This window comes from Rhagoletis pomonella, unplaced genomic scaffold, assembly GCF_013731165.1.
Source record: "Rhagoletis pomonella isolate Grant_MI unplaced genomic scaffold, Rhpom_1.0 Rhpom_scaffold_00208, whole genome shotgun sequence".
In the NCBI taxonomy this organism is placed as follows: Eukaryota; Metazoa; Arthropoda; class Insecta; order Diptera; family Tephritidae; genus Rhagoletis; species Rhagoletis pomonella.
In genome coordinates, this window is record NW_023458762.1 from 91,340 (window position 1) to 104,794 (window position 13,455).

General features: G+C 39.3%; 1 long non-coding RNA gene across 1 annotated transcript in view; it reads left to right on the plus strand.

Moving 5' to 3' along the window:
• The first annotated feature begins 1,703 nt into the window (after window positions 1–1,703).
• Window positions 1,704–13,455, plus strand: part of LOC118750334 — an 18,156-nt gene continuing 6,404 nt past the window's right edge. The window contains exons 1-2 of the long non-coding RNA XR_004994381.1: window positions 1,704–1,876; window positions 12,400–12,521. This is a non-coding gene — a long non-coding RNA (uncharacterized LOC118750334). The remainder of the gene's footprint in view (window positions 1,877–12,399; window positions 12,522–13,455) is intronic.

Below are 13,455 nucleotides of genomic sequence, written 5' to 3' on the forward strand. Positions count from 1 at the left end.
CTTAGTATTGTTTCTTTGAATATGTGCAGATGTTTCTTGATTGGAGTTTGATTTCGCCGTGCTTGGCTACGTTGTTAGTTTTAATGCGTCGACAAAGGAAACGTTGGGAACTCGCTTCGCGTTGGCAAAAAAGGCTCCTGGTGTAGTGATTGATGGCTTGGGGGGTTGGTATGTATGAGAGCTAGTTGGAGTGGTGGAAGGGCTTACGGCTATATTGCGCTGATTCATGCGAGACTTTAAGTCTTTGTATTCAGGGAATCTCCTATAATTGGCGCAATTACTGCATTTCTTTGCAGCCACATCAGCTTTGATAGCCTTGCCAGAAGCGGAAGCGTGAAGATCGCCACAGGCAACACACACTGGACGCAAGGTGCTGTATGTTCTGGTATGCCCAAATTCTTGACAATTTGTGTACTATATGGGACCGTTTCGCTTGTGCGGCTCCTCCACTGCTATTCTTTGGTGTAGAAGGTATCGAAAGTTGTAGATTGGGTGCACTGCGTTTTTACTGATTTGCTTTGTTTCTGGCTTAAGTTCTACCTTAAACATAGGCTGAGCGATTCTCCCTCTGTCGATATTATTGACAACATGGCTATGACATATTTTTATCAAAATTTACAGAGCCCAAACTTTTTTTAGCGGCATGAATTGGCACTAAATAAGCACTTACTTATGGAATATGTGCCATACGAATCGGGGAATGTTGTAGTGATTAGTTGGTTTAAGTGGATTGTCACCGTGGTGACAAGCAATTAGCACGTTTGCCATTTTGATTCCACAACTCATGCAACCTACAGCCATTTCGCGGCTTTAATAACTTTCAGTACGTCATATAGAGAGAGGCAGCTGCACTCAGAAATATTCTGCAGGAATGGCTTTCCGAATGTCTTTAGCCTCATCCTTACGAGAGCTGGACACTCGCACAGCAACCTCTTGCGACCTCGTACGACCTCTTTTGAGCCCGGGTCATCGCAGCTGCGGCAGAATCTATTGGAGGGCAGTCGATTACTTCAGGGAACTTCGTCCTTAGTGGATCCTCACGATGAATGTCATATTGGTCCAAATCGATGCCTTCTGCGTTCATAGCTTCCTGCAGCTATGATTTCAATTCCTCCTTGTTTCAGGACGTGAATAGTCCTTGCTTTGCCAACTCCTTTTGTAGAGGCAGTATCGTCAAATCATAGAACTTCTACATTTTCAAATCTTACTCCTATGGAATTTACTCCAATTCTGACACCAATTGTCACGATTATCTTTGAATACTTGACGGATTTCCCAAAATCTCTCAGTTTCGTATCACTCGATTGTTAAATAAACGCTCAAAGTGACCAAATCATTACAATTAACTTGATTGTACAACAAACACCTACAATACTTGTTAAGGCAATTCAAACACTTTACAATACTTGCTAAGGCAATTGATCTCTATACCCGGCTTCTGTTTTACAACGGAACTTGTAGCTTGCTTATTCTAAACTGAACTTGTGGTGCGCTGTGGCAGCGCCCTTATATACTTGCGCTCGCGCTCATGGCAACTCCCGAAAGTTCTTATCTAAAGTTATCAGGCATTTCATTTGACGTTTTTCCTCTACATTTTTATCGCGCATTCCTTCATTATCTTGTTGTTCGCTTTGCGAGTTCGCAGTATTTAAATAAACTAATAATATTTTTACAAGAGTTTAATTTGGTTTCATCTTATTTATTTTAGTTATTCCAGTTACTAACTTGCGATTGGGTTCTCGAAAATAAGACACAGCTTTGGGAGGCAGAGTTCAAAAGAGCGGATTACACAATACCACAGCAAGTTTCAGGTGATTATTTGGAGAATTTTCAAAAGGATCTTAATTCGATGCGCTACGTCATAGACGACTTGGAAGTAAGTTGTTCTCTCCTTAAATAAGTTTGTATATTTACATGCATCATCTACATATCGTCGTTTAAAGTACAAAACCGCATATCTGCAAAATGCAACACCGCGTATCAAGATAATGCAAAGCCGTGTATGTGAGGTTGCATAATTTATTTTCTAGAGAATAAAAACACTCATATTTCAAAATGGTTCTCTTTTTTTTATAAAGCAATCGTATTTCTGGCTAGTATATTTCAGGACGAATTGATTAAGATTGGACCAAGGGCTTGAGTGAGCAAATCCAATTTTTTGGCAACCAATGTCAGTTACGCGGTTTTGCAGAATGACGATACGCGGTTTTGTACTTTAAACGACGATATACTGATCTATACATACCAGAGACCGAAAATAACTGGTCCACATTAATCATATTGTAACTTTGTCTATCATTAACCATTTATTTTTTACTTTTTGTGATATATAACTGTGAAAGCGTTTTATGCGAGGGAGTTTACAGTTAATGACTGTGAGAAATGGAATCGCTAACGAAAATACAGACCAACCGCAGTTATTTATGCAATTTTTTTTTTTGTTGAAAAGGTGGGTTAGTATATTTATTTATGGTGCAGAGAAAATATATGATGAAATTGCAACAAAGTAAAACAAACTATAAGGAATACCAAGTAAAACTATTTTTACTCACTCAAATGATCACCGTTAAAAACTATTTTTAACAAACTTTACACGCTGAAACATTTTTATCACTACTTGTACCCAAGTCAAAAAAGCTGCCTAATTCAACGCTATATTTTCGGTCCATCTTCTTCCCTTATATAAATAAACTATACTAAATAGAAGCAAACTACCGAAGCATTTCATTTAACTTACATACCGCTGCATTTAAAACAAAAAAGTAAAACAAAAGGTCAATTCTAAACGTAAAAAAACATCAGATCAAATAAAAGTCTATCCAATGCAGATAAGCCAAAAACTCGTTATAAAAGTTATTGTGAGTGATTTATTTTTTATAACAAAAAATAAATGTAAATTTGTGACACAGCAATAAATGTGCCAGTTATTTTCGGTCTCTGATACATACTCGTAAAGCACGGATCACACTATTTGTATATTTGTACAGATTTGAACGTTTTAGCAGTCACAGAGTGGTGTTGCCGAGAAACGTTTATTGAGAATGAGTTCAGCTCAATAAAAAAATTTCCAAACAACACCACTCTGTGACTGCTAAAATGTACAGATCGTGTGATCCCTGCTTAAGATATAATATCTCGAACGGCATGACAGATTTTCGTGGAATTTGTAATATATGTGGCTTTCGCCCATCACCATAGTTTACGACAAAAATATTTTTAAACCATTTGCTAGAAAATAAGGCTTTGTAAAATCGTACATACCTAAGCAAAATGGTGATATGCCCTTCTTCTCCTTACTTGGCTCTACATAGGCGTCGGACTGTTTTGAATACCTGCTCATATGAATATGTCGTATTTCGCTGCCAATGTCTCTGCCATTTCCATTGCGTATCATACACTATAAGCTATTTCATGTTGGGCACGTTCGCCAAGGTAAATCAAAACAGTTATGGTGATTTCGTTTATACCAAAATGTGTTGCCTTTTGATTGCCCTTTTTCTATTCGTGTTCGGTTCTAAGATAAAGGCAAACGAAATTAGAAAATTTTGTGCTCGTTTCTTAGAATTACACACTCATACTCAGGCACATTCCCTGCCCCTTAACCCTTAATTAGACGCATAAAAAAAATCACACAATTAGTCGCATGGGGTCCCCAGTAAAAGTATTGAAAATAGAGTTTTCAAAATAAAAATAAGGAAGTGTGTATTAACAAAAATATTAAAGTACTCTATTATCGTTAACTTAAAAAAATAAAAACATAATTCCGACTTCAAACTTAAAAAACAAAATTAAAACTTACTTTCACCAAAAAATATTACGCTAGTAGGCGCATGGGGTCAGCACTCAAGCGAGTAGCGACACATGTGTACACGACGATGTTCTTTCCGTAACTAAATAAATAAAACGAAATGTATATTGTCATAAATATTAAAGCTCTTTGTTATAGTTAACTTTAAGAAAGAAAAGCATAACTTTGACTTCAAAATTAGATACAAAAGTAAAAACTAAAAAATGTTACATAAGTGGTCGCATGGGGTCAGGGCTTAAAAGATCAGCGACAAATGTGTACACGCCGACGTTCTGGCCGTGACATATTTACGTACCCCGCGGGGAGTTAGTACATTTTTCTTCAATCGCGAGTGTAGGCAAGTCGGTCTGCATATCGTTACCTTAAAAAGAGTATCAAAAACAGGTAGCGCTTTTTAAAACGTGGTATGTACCTCCGTTTCTTTTGGCAGTAACACTTTGAATTTTTTATTGAAGGTGTATTTTAATTTCTCTTACTAATATATGTGAAAAACACAGTTTCCAAAAAGTATTGGTTAGAGCCTTTGTGAATTAATTAACGATCACCCAATGGTGAACACACTAGCTCAGCCGTTGTATTTGTATGCGTTCAGCTATGTCCATGTCGCTAAAAAGCTCGTACAGTTCGTCAACACATCTTCTTCAGTACACGTCCCCAACGCGCCATAGATCTTGCGTAGAATGGTTCGCTCGTAAGGGCCCAAAGACTTCTTATCTTTTTTCGATATCGTCCACGTTTCTGCGCTACATAGAAGGACGGACATAACAGATTTGTGAAGCGTAACTTGTCTTCGATGAGAAAGGCCTCTATTTTGAATAGCCTGCCGAGCCCAAAGTAGCCCCGGTATGGCAAGCGTTACCCTCTGCTTAATGTGTTGGCTGAGCAGTTAGATATTAAAGCAAAAAAAAACTTGGTGTTTAGGGGCTGCTAGATACCAAAGTAAAAAATATTAAGTATTTAGCAGGCGCTAAATACTCTGGTCCAAGTACTCAGGTTCTTTGGAGATGCAAAATACTTTCAATAAAGTACCAAGGTATTAAGTCTCGATGGCTAAATACTTTCAAACTAAATACTTTATGAGGTGGGTTTTGTCTAAGGCTGAGGTACGCTCAGCCGGCTCAGGGTACAATAGAGGTCCCACTAACCCCCACCAAATCAAACACAATAGTTATTGTAATACGTAGAACACACGAGGCGAGATATGGCCACAGCGCCGGCAACCTTTCATCCAAGAAATGAGAGAGAGAGTAACAGCGGCTATGGATTGGTAACGGTGAGAGTGGCAATGAGAGCGACAGTGATACTCGGTGACGACGGTGATCGCAGCGGCAATGAGAGTGACGGTGATACTCGTGACGACGGTGATCGCAGCGGCAATGAGACTCGTTGATGCCGGTGAGCGCAACGGCAATGAGAGCGGCGGTGCAGCAACGGCCTCCAAAAGGCGATGGCGGGTGACTGGCGTTGGCTCCGAGGGCGATAACGATGGTGCGGTCCCAATACTGAAGGCGGCGGCAGCGGCCCTAACTTGTGGTGACGGAGGGAGCAGCGCCCCTGTCTGGCGGCGACTACTGCAATCGGCCGACGGGTTGGGCACGATGATGGGTTCGGCCCAGGGCGGCAACGACGGTGGCAACCCTAATAACGAAGACGGCGGCAGCGGCCCTTGCTGTGGTGACGGAAGGAGCAGCGCTCCTGGATTACGGCGGTGATAGGGGCGGCGGCCTCAAATGCCGTTGACTTGTTGCGGCCTGCAATGAAGAGACAACGGAGACTGATTAGTGGGCCCTAAGCACTCACCTGTGTCGCCCATCGTAGTTGCACACTAACGATGTAGGTGCGGAACGGTTGGTGGCACGGGTGAGTGCGACCTTCCACGGCGGCTTGGGGACCGGTACGAGGGGAGTACATGGTTGCAAATAGCAACGACAACGTCTACAAAGTGTAACGATGCTCATCTACCAAAAGGCGACGTACGCGCTCCCTTACCTACGGAGACTGATAGCGGATGAGCAATTGTAGAGAACCTTATACCCATCGCCGCGCAAGTCGGTTGCGAAGTAAGAAGAGCTGAAAAGGTTTTAGAAATCTTTGCGCAAGTGCCCAACGAACTTTCCACGTGTGTTCGGGCGCATGCTTGCTTGTGCTTTGTTTTGTACATATTCTATTTTTAGCGCACGCTGGTGTGTGTGTATGTATGTGCGCTGTGAATGTTCTGCATATACCGCCGTATACGAATGACTGGCGTATGTAAGTAAGCATTTCGTATGTTCACACGAGTGGCATATGTGCATGCGTATGCTTGTATATACTATATATACGGTCGGCATATTTCCTCGCACGTATGTATATTTTCGGCGTAGGCTTTGTTTTTTTTTTTGTAGAGGTGGCACACAGCATTGAAAGCCGAAAAGTGTGGGACTTGCCTTTCAGCTCACCGCACTAAAAACCCACCCCTTCTCCGTTTCCCTCCCACCGTGGAACTACCGTAAGGTATTACTTCGCGGAGGGGGAGCGGCCTATTGCCAGTCTATGAAATTCTGCGGAGTTGTTCCGCTCGACGCAATTTAGATGAAATTGTGCTTGCCAAATGGCAAGCAACGGACCAGTTATCTTCTGACTCAAGCATAGTATCCACAAGGTTATGAATCGTACGTGGCCTCCCCACCTTCCTGCTCGAGTCATCCCTTTCGATTGCAAACCTCGGACAGACGAAAAAGCAGTGTTCAGCGTCTTCAATAATATCCTTTGCACAGAAGGTGCAGAAGGGATCGTCTTTGTGCTTAAATCGGTATAAATATGATTTAAAGCACCCATGCCCTGTTAATATTTGGGTCAAATGAAAGTCCACTTCCCCATGTTCCCTACTTACCCACCTTGATATCGAGGGTATGAGGCGGTGCGTCCACCTCGTTTGCCATTGCTGCAAGCACCTCTGTGTCACCTCTTCGCGTCTCGTTCGGTTTGTAGGCCTGGGGCCTGTCACTTCCACTAGAATGTCAATGGGGCAGAGTCCTGCCACCACTGGTGCTGCTTCTTCGGACGTAGTTCGGAATGCACTGCATACTTTGATAGCGCAAAATCTGTGCAAAGGCCTTGCTTCTCGTACATATGACGTCTTGCTGAACGCTTCATACCCGATTTGTGCACCATAGAGCAGCACACTGCGCACGACGCTTGCGTATAGCTGCCTACGCTGTTGTTTCGGGCCTCCTACGTTCAGCATAACCCTTGTTAGTGCCCCTGCCACCTTTTCGGCTTTCTCGACAGCATAATCAATGTGCGTCTTGAAGGTAAGCCTCGCATCAAACATTATGCCTAGGTATTTTAGGGCCGCCTTTGACGTAATTTCTTGTTGACCAACCTTTATAGTCGCCACTTCTCTGACTTTTCTACTGCTTACTAGAACTGTCTCACACCATCGTACATGATATTCCAAAGTATTGGACCCAGAACCGAACCCTGTGGTACTCCAGCCGAGACTTTATGTTCTTTGACACCATTCTCCGTATTGTACAGTAGCACTCTATTTGCTAGGTAGTTGTCTACAATCTTGCGGGGGTATGCGGGTACCTCGAATCTGCGTAGAGCAGCGTTTATGTGTTTCCAACTTGCTGTTTTGAACTCATTTTTTACATCGAGGGCGACAAGCAAGCAGTACTCCTTTGCTCCTCCCTTCCACCTTTCGCCACTGATTGCATCTTCCGCCAACTGCTTTACTAGACTGGCTGCGTCTACTGTTGACCGCCTCTTTCTGAAGCCGAACTGTGTCTCTGAGAGGCCTCCCTTTTCCTCGATTGCTTCTAGCAGTCTATCGCTTGCCCGTCGTATCCAACATGCATATAGGACGATATGCTGAGGGATCCCGACTTCGTACACCATAACATTAACATCACACTGAGCTTTAATCATTGCGAACAACTTCTAATCATCCGTATATAGTAAAAAATTGGCGTAAGAAAAACAGTCGCTTATGTCATTAATGAAAAGGGCGAAAAGCGTTGGACCTAGAACGCTACCTTGGGGGACACCTTATGAAGCGCTAAAGGGCTCAGAAGATGCATTATCCACTGTGACCACACAGCGTCTGTTAGAAAGATACGATTTAATCAAATCTAAAAGACATGAACGAAAACCTAGACAGGAAAGTTTACTTATAAGAATTTTATGTGACACAGTGTCAAACACCTTATGAAAGTCCGTATATATGCAGTCGACCTGGTGACTACCAGAGAAAGAAGCAATGCAGTATTCTGTGAATACGGATAAGTTCGAAAATGTGGACCTATTGGAGACAAATCCATGTTGGATAGGAGAGATATGCGAATTAACGACGAAATATAGTTTGTCATAGAAAACACTCAAATAGTTTAGACAGTCGAAAGTTTTGAGGTGGGCCTATAATTTCGTACGTAATTTATTTACCACTCTTGAAAATTGGGGTAATGGAGGCCATTTTCCGTTCATCTATAAACTTCCCTAAAGCTAGAGACTTGTTGGACAGTTTTTCAATAACTAAGTAGAGAAACCATCTACATCGGTCTGTACAGAGGGCATAAGTGCAAATATTCCCTTGGCAATATCTTCGGAAGATAGCGTTAGTGAACCAAAATTGAGATTCCTATCAATATGCGAATAAAAATTTGGCAAAAAATCAAGGTCGTCATAAACAAAGTTAGACTTAAAGAAGTCCGTCTAGTAAGCTTGAATTTTATGTAGAATTTGCTTCTTAAGTTCTTAATCTTCTTCAGCTCTTGTGTGCCAAGTTATTTTGTATGACAAACTTTTCCTAAGAGGAATATTTAAGAAGCGTATCTCCGGCAGTTTAGATTTAAAATTAGAACAATACGTCGAAATGTTTTCACAAGACAACAGGTCATCCCAGTTAATCCCAACTAAAGAGTTATTTAGCTGTGAGTAATAATGTAATGCGATGAAAGCATACAATTTGCAACCCTACAAATCACCTTGTATGAACACGAATTAAATCTAATCTAATACAAGAATTTACGATATTAAAAATACAACCTGTTCTATGTACAATAGCAGCTAGGTTTAAGAGGAGAGTGAAAAATAAATTGGCGGCATTCGCCCGCGTACCATTAAAACGAAAAGTTGAGTTTATTCTAAAACATTATTGGAGGTCCCACTAATAGCGGCGGAAATTCGCCCACATTCTTGGGTAGCCACAGGAGCACCACCGGAGCACCCAAATAGAGGCGTACAACAACTTCGTGCAAGAGCATAAGCGGGGCGCAACACGACAGCGGCAAGCAGCAGTAAACAAGCAGAGCGGAAGGGCTCCCGCCGGCAGCAACATAAAGGTACGCCTCCTTCAATACCGAGAAGTGGAATTAAATACCACTTCGACATGGCGACCGTGACAGAACCTGGCGAAATGCCGGTCCGCGGGCATAGCAAAAGCGCAAAGCCCAAGAAAGTATACAATGAAATGAATTGAATTGAATTAAAGATTTTTTTTACTAAAGTATCGGTGGTGGTAGCAGCTATTAAACAAAATTATTACAAAAAACTAAAAAAAAAAAGATCAAAAACCACACAAAAAATAAAAAATAAATTTTCTTTCAAAACACTTTTAACTTGAACACGCATATACATATATGTACATACACGTACATGCATACTTATGTGGGAAAAACTTTAAATACAAACGGAAATGAACTCCAAATAGATTTTAAAATCATTCTAGTACAAAAACACTATGCTGGCGGAATAAACTAAAACACAAAAAAAAATTTTTAAACTGAAAATTACAAAAAAAATGTTTATTAAAAATATAAAGTGGTGGCGGTGCAGAACATTCAAAAATGAAACACTTGAAAATTACACAAGAAATAAATCAAAATACCTGAATAAAAAACAGGAAAAATCCGTAAACGGTTATAAAAAAAAAATTCCAAAAAAAAGCGGTGGTCCCAAAATTTTAAACACTTTATAAAAAAAAAATGGCTTAAGAACAGAAATGTTGAAATTAAAACAAGAAAAAAAAAATCAAAAAAAAAGCGGTGGTCCCAAATTTGTACAAAATAAAATTAAATAAATTATTGGTAATATGATATGATAGTTGGTGGACCGGTGGCAGCGGTAAAAACTAGAACTCAAAGCCTAAAATTAGAACTATGAAAACGCGAAAGTGCTGTACATACCACAGTTAGTGTACTTAAAAACGCGTCGTACATCGGTTATATAACGGCACACAAACCACGTCTTCTACCAACCACAGCTGTACCCTTAAACACGCCATGCAACCGTTGTATAACGGCATACGCACCACGCCATAAAGAAGCGTCGCTAAGCCTTGGCGCGACGCAAGACAGCGCATCGTTTTAGTATAGACTGCAGCGGGTGACAATCAGCGAAGAAAACAAGCAACAACAACAGCGAGTAGCAGATTCTTTTGGGCATGATGCACTACGTGCGAAACACCACAATATCTTTTTCGTAAATTCAATATGTAACAAAATTCCTGTGATTATGTATTTCATATATTTTTCATTATATTCACTCAAATTCTTGTTAAATATTTTTGCTCTATTCAAACTTTTGGATTGTCAAACATACTTTTAATACCTACTGTACTTATCATACCTACATACATACAAATATTAATACACATTTTTATCTATACACATATGTATATATTACTGCTTTTTCTTCTGGAATTTCAGCTTCAGTGGTACAGTGATGTACAAATATTAATATTTTTTTTTAAACGTAACTTCAACAATTTAAAGTTTTCACTAAAATTTTTCGTCAATTCTTTGGAACATTAGGCAAGAGTCAGATTTTGGAATTTTCATAAATTTTTCTTTTTTTTCAAATATTCGATAAAATTTATATACGAATTTTCGCCTGTGCCATTGCCGTACTTTTATACTACAACTTTTAGAATTTCGTTTGAGATATGGTAAAATATTTCAACGATTATAATATCAATAAACGTTTTACTCAGTTTTCTATGCCGTGGTAGCCAAACTTCAAATATTACAACTTTATTCAAATAATTTTTTTTCAATAATACAATAGTTGGATAGTTTTTATAGATCTTTTGCTTTGCGTGTGTGCCAGATGTCAGATGTCGAACTTGTATTCAAAGATTTACAAGCAAAATTTTCAAAAGTTACCAAGCGTGTTCTTCAAAGCCGTCCACTTTCAACAAATCGGGAAAAAGTTGACGAATATAAGAAATCTTTAATCGAAACTTACAACGATATTTTAATTCAAGTAAAAAGTTCGGAACAACAAGGAAACAAACCAGCTTCTATAATTAAAAGTTTATCGCGGTGCAGAGAAAAATTACTTCAGTGTTTTCAAAAAATTGGGTGTAAAGTTTTAGTACCCGAAGATTCAGTTCTAATACAAGAAGATATTTTAAATTCTGAAGTAGATTCCGACGACGACTTAGCTGACGCTTGTTCAGCTGGCACACCAGAAGTTTCCACCGTTAAAAAATGTTGTTCTTTGCCTTCATTTAAAGATTTTTTACAAATTGAAAAAACGCCATGCGTAATGATTAGTTCACCAAATATTAATTTTATTGCATTCACAAGCGACATAAAAATGACAACACCTGAGCAAAAGAAATCTTTCATTAGCTTGTGTGCATCTATAATCCGAGAAAACTATAGTGGTGACCCCCTATCGCTCAACTGATTCATTGACAAAATCAATTTAATAGAAGAATTGTCGGATGAAAGTTTAACTACAACATTTATAGCATTTTTAAAGTCAAAACTCGAAGGCAAAGCGCGTGAGGTTTTACCCAGTCAAATAATTTCAGTGGATCAAGTAAAGGTTGCGCTACGCAGCAGAATCAAACCAGATAATTCCAAAGATGTCTCTGGCAAAATCGCGTCATTACATATTACTAATAACAACTATGCCGATTTTGCGAAGCGAGTAGAGGAATTATCTGATGCATTAGAGCGATCTTTAATTATTGAGGGTACGACAAAAGCGAAAGCCCACGAGTTAGCGGTAGAGCAGACAGTAAACGTTTGCAGGCTGAACAGTCGTTCAGAACTAGTAAAATCTATTTTAGCATCAACCACTTTTACGGATTCGAAAGATGTAGTCGCAAAGATGATTGTAGAACACAATAATGAAGTCAAAGAGCGGCAGGTGTTGTCTTTTAGGTCACGGGCAAATAGACCAAATAGTTTTCGAGGAGGTTTAGAGGGCACAACAACTATGACTAACAGAACAATAGTTTCAGATTTAATAACGGCAATACAAATATTTACAATAATGGCAATAACACAAGGCACAATAGTCAAAATAATTACAATAGAAGCAACAATTTTAACAGTAGACAAAATAACTACAGAAATGGCACTAGCAATCGTTCGGCAAGCAACAGAAACAGCTCTTCTCGTTCGAATTCGAGAAACACATCTAATGTTCGCTTTTTAAACGCCGATGCCCCTCAGGAGCGAACATTGGGGGAGCAGGAGCTAAGCAATTAAACGTAGTTACCCCTGAAAAATCAATCTACTGCTTAAACCTTAATTATTCAGATCTTATTGAATTAAATTTTACCGATTCTTACAAATTATTCTCGTTTCTCGTAGATTCACAAGCAGACATCTCTTTAATCAAGATTTCCAGTTAAGCAAGAAATTCCGCAATTAACAGTAGTGATACGATAAACATCACTGGTGTAACACCAGAAACGGTTACAACATTGGGAACCGTAAGTACAAACTTGGTTGTATCAAATTTTTTTTGTTCCGCATACTCTTCACGTTGTAGATGACAGTTTCAATATACCTTCTGACGGCATACTAGGTATTATTAACTACGCAAATGACAGTATAACTATCGGCATTGGGACAGAAAGCACAAAAATAGCAATTTTGCACGGTTCTAATACCAATTTAGTGATTCCTCGAAGATGTAAAGTTTTTCGTTTATTTAAATTGACTCATTCCAACAACCCTGTTTTTGTAGATTCTCACGAGCTTTGTTCTGGTGTTTTTACATCAAAATGTGTCGTCGACACTAAAAATCCAATTTTAAAAGTAATAAATACGACGGACTAGGTAAAATACGTTCGAAACTATAACATCAAAGCTGAGGATATCAGTAACTATAATGTCTACAAATCAAACGAAACTTCCAAGGACACAAAACGTTTAGAGGAACTAAAGTCAATTTTACAAAAACAAATGCTAAAATATGCTAAAAACAAATTGCTCGAATTATGCTTACAATACGCCGATGTATTTGCCTTAAAAACAGACCTTATGACACTCTATAACTTTTATGAACAGAAACTTCGACTGAATGACAAGACTCACGTTTATATAAAAAATTATCGTTTGCCGTACTCACAACGCGAAGAAATAAATAAGCAAGTCGATACCCTGTTGCGAAACGACTTAATCGAACCAAGCTCTTCAAATTATAATAGTCCATTAATTTTAGTACCAAAAAAATACCCAGCAGGCCAAAAATCGTATCGCTTGTGTGTTGAATTTAGGGCAGTTAACAAAAAGCTTATCGCTGACAAATTTCCACCAGCGCGTGTAGACGATATCTTAGATAACCTTGGACGAGCAAAATACTTCTCGACTTTAGATCTGTTTTCTGATTTTCACCAAATCCCACTGCATAAAAACTCGCGA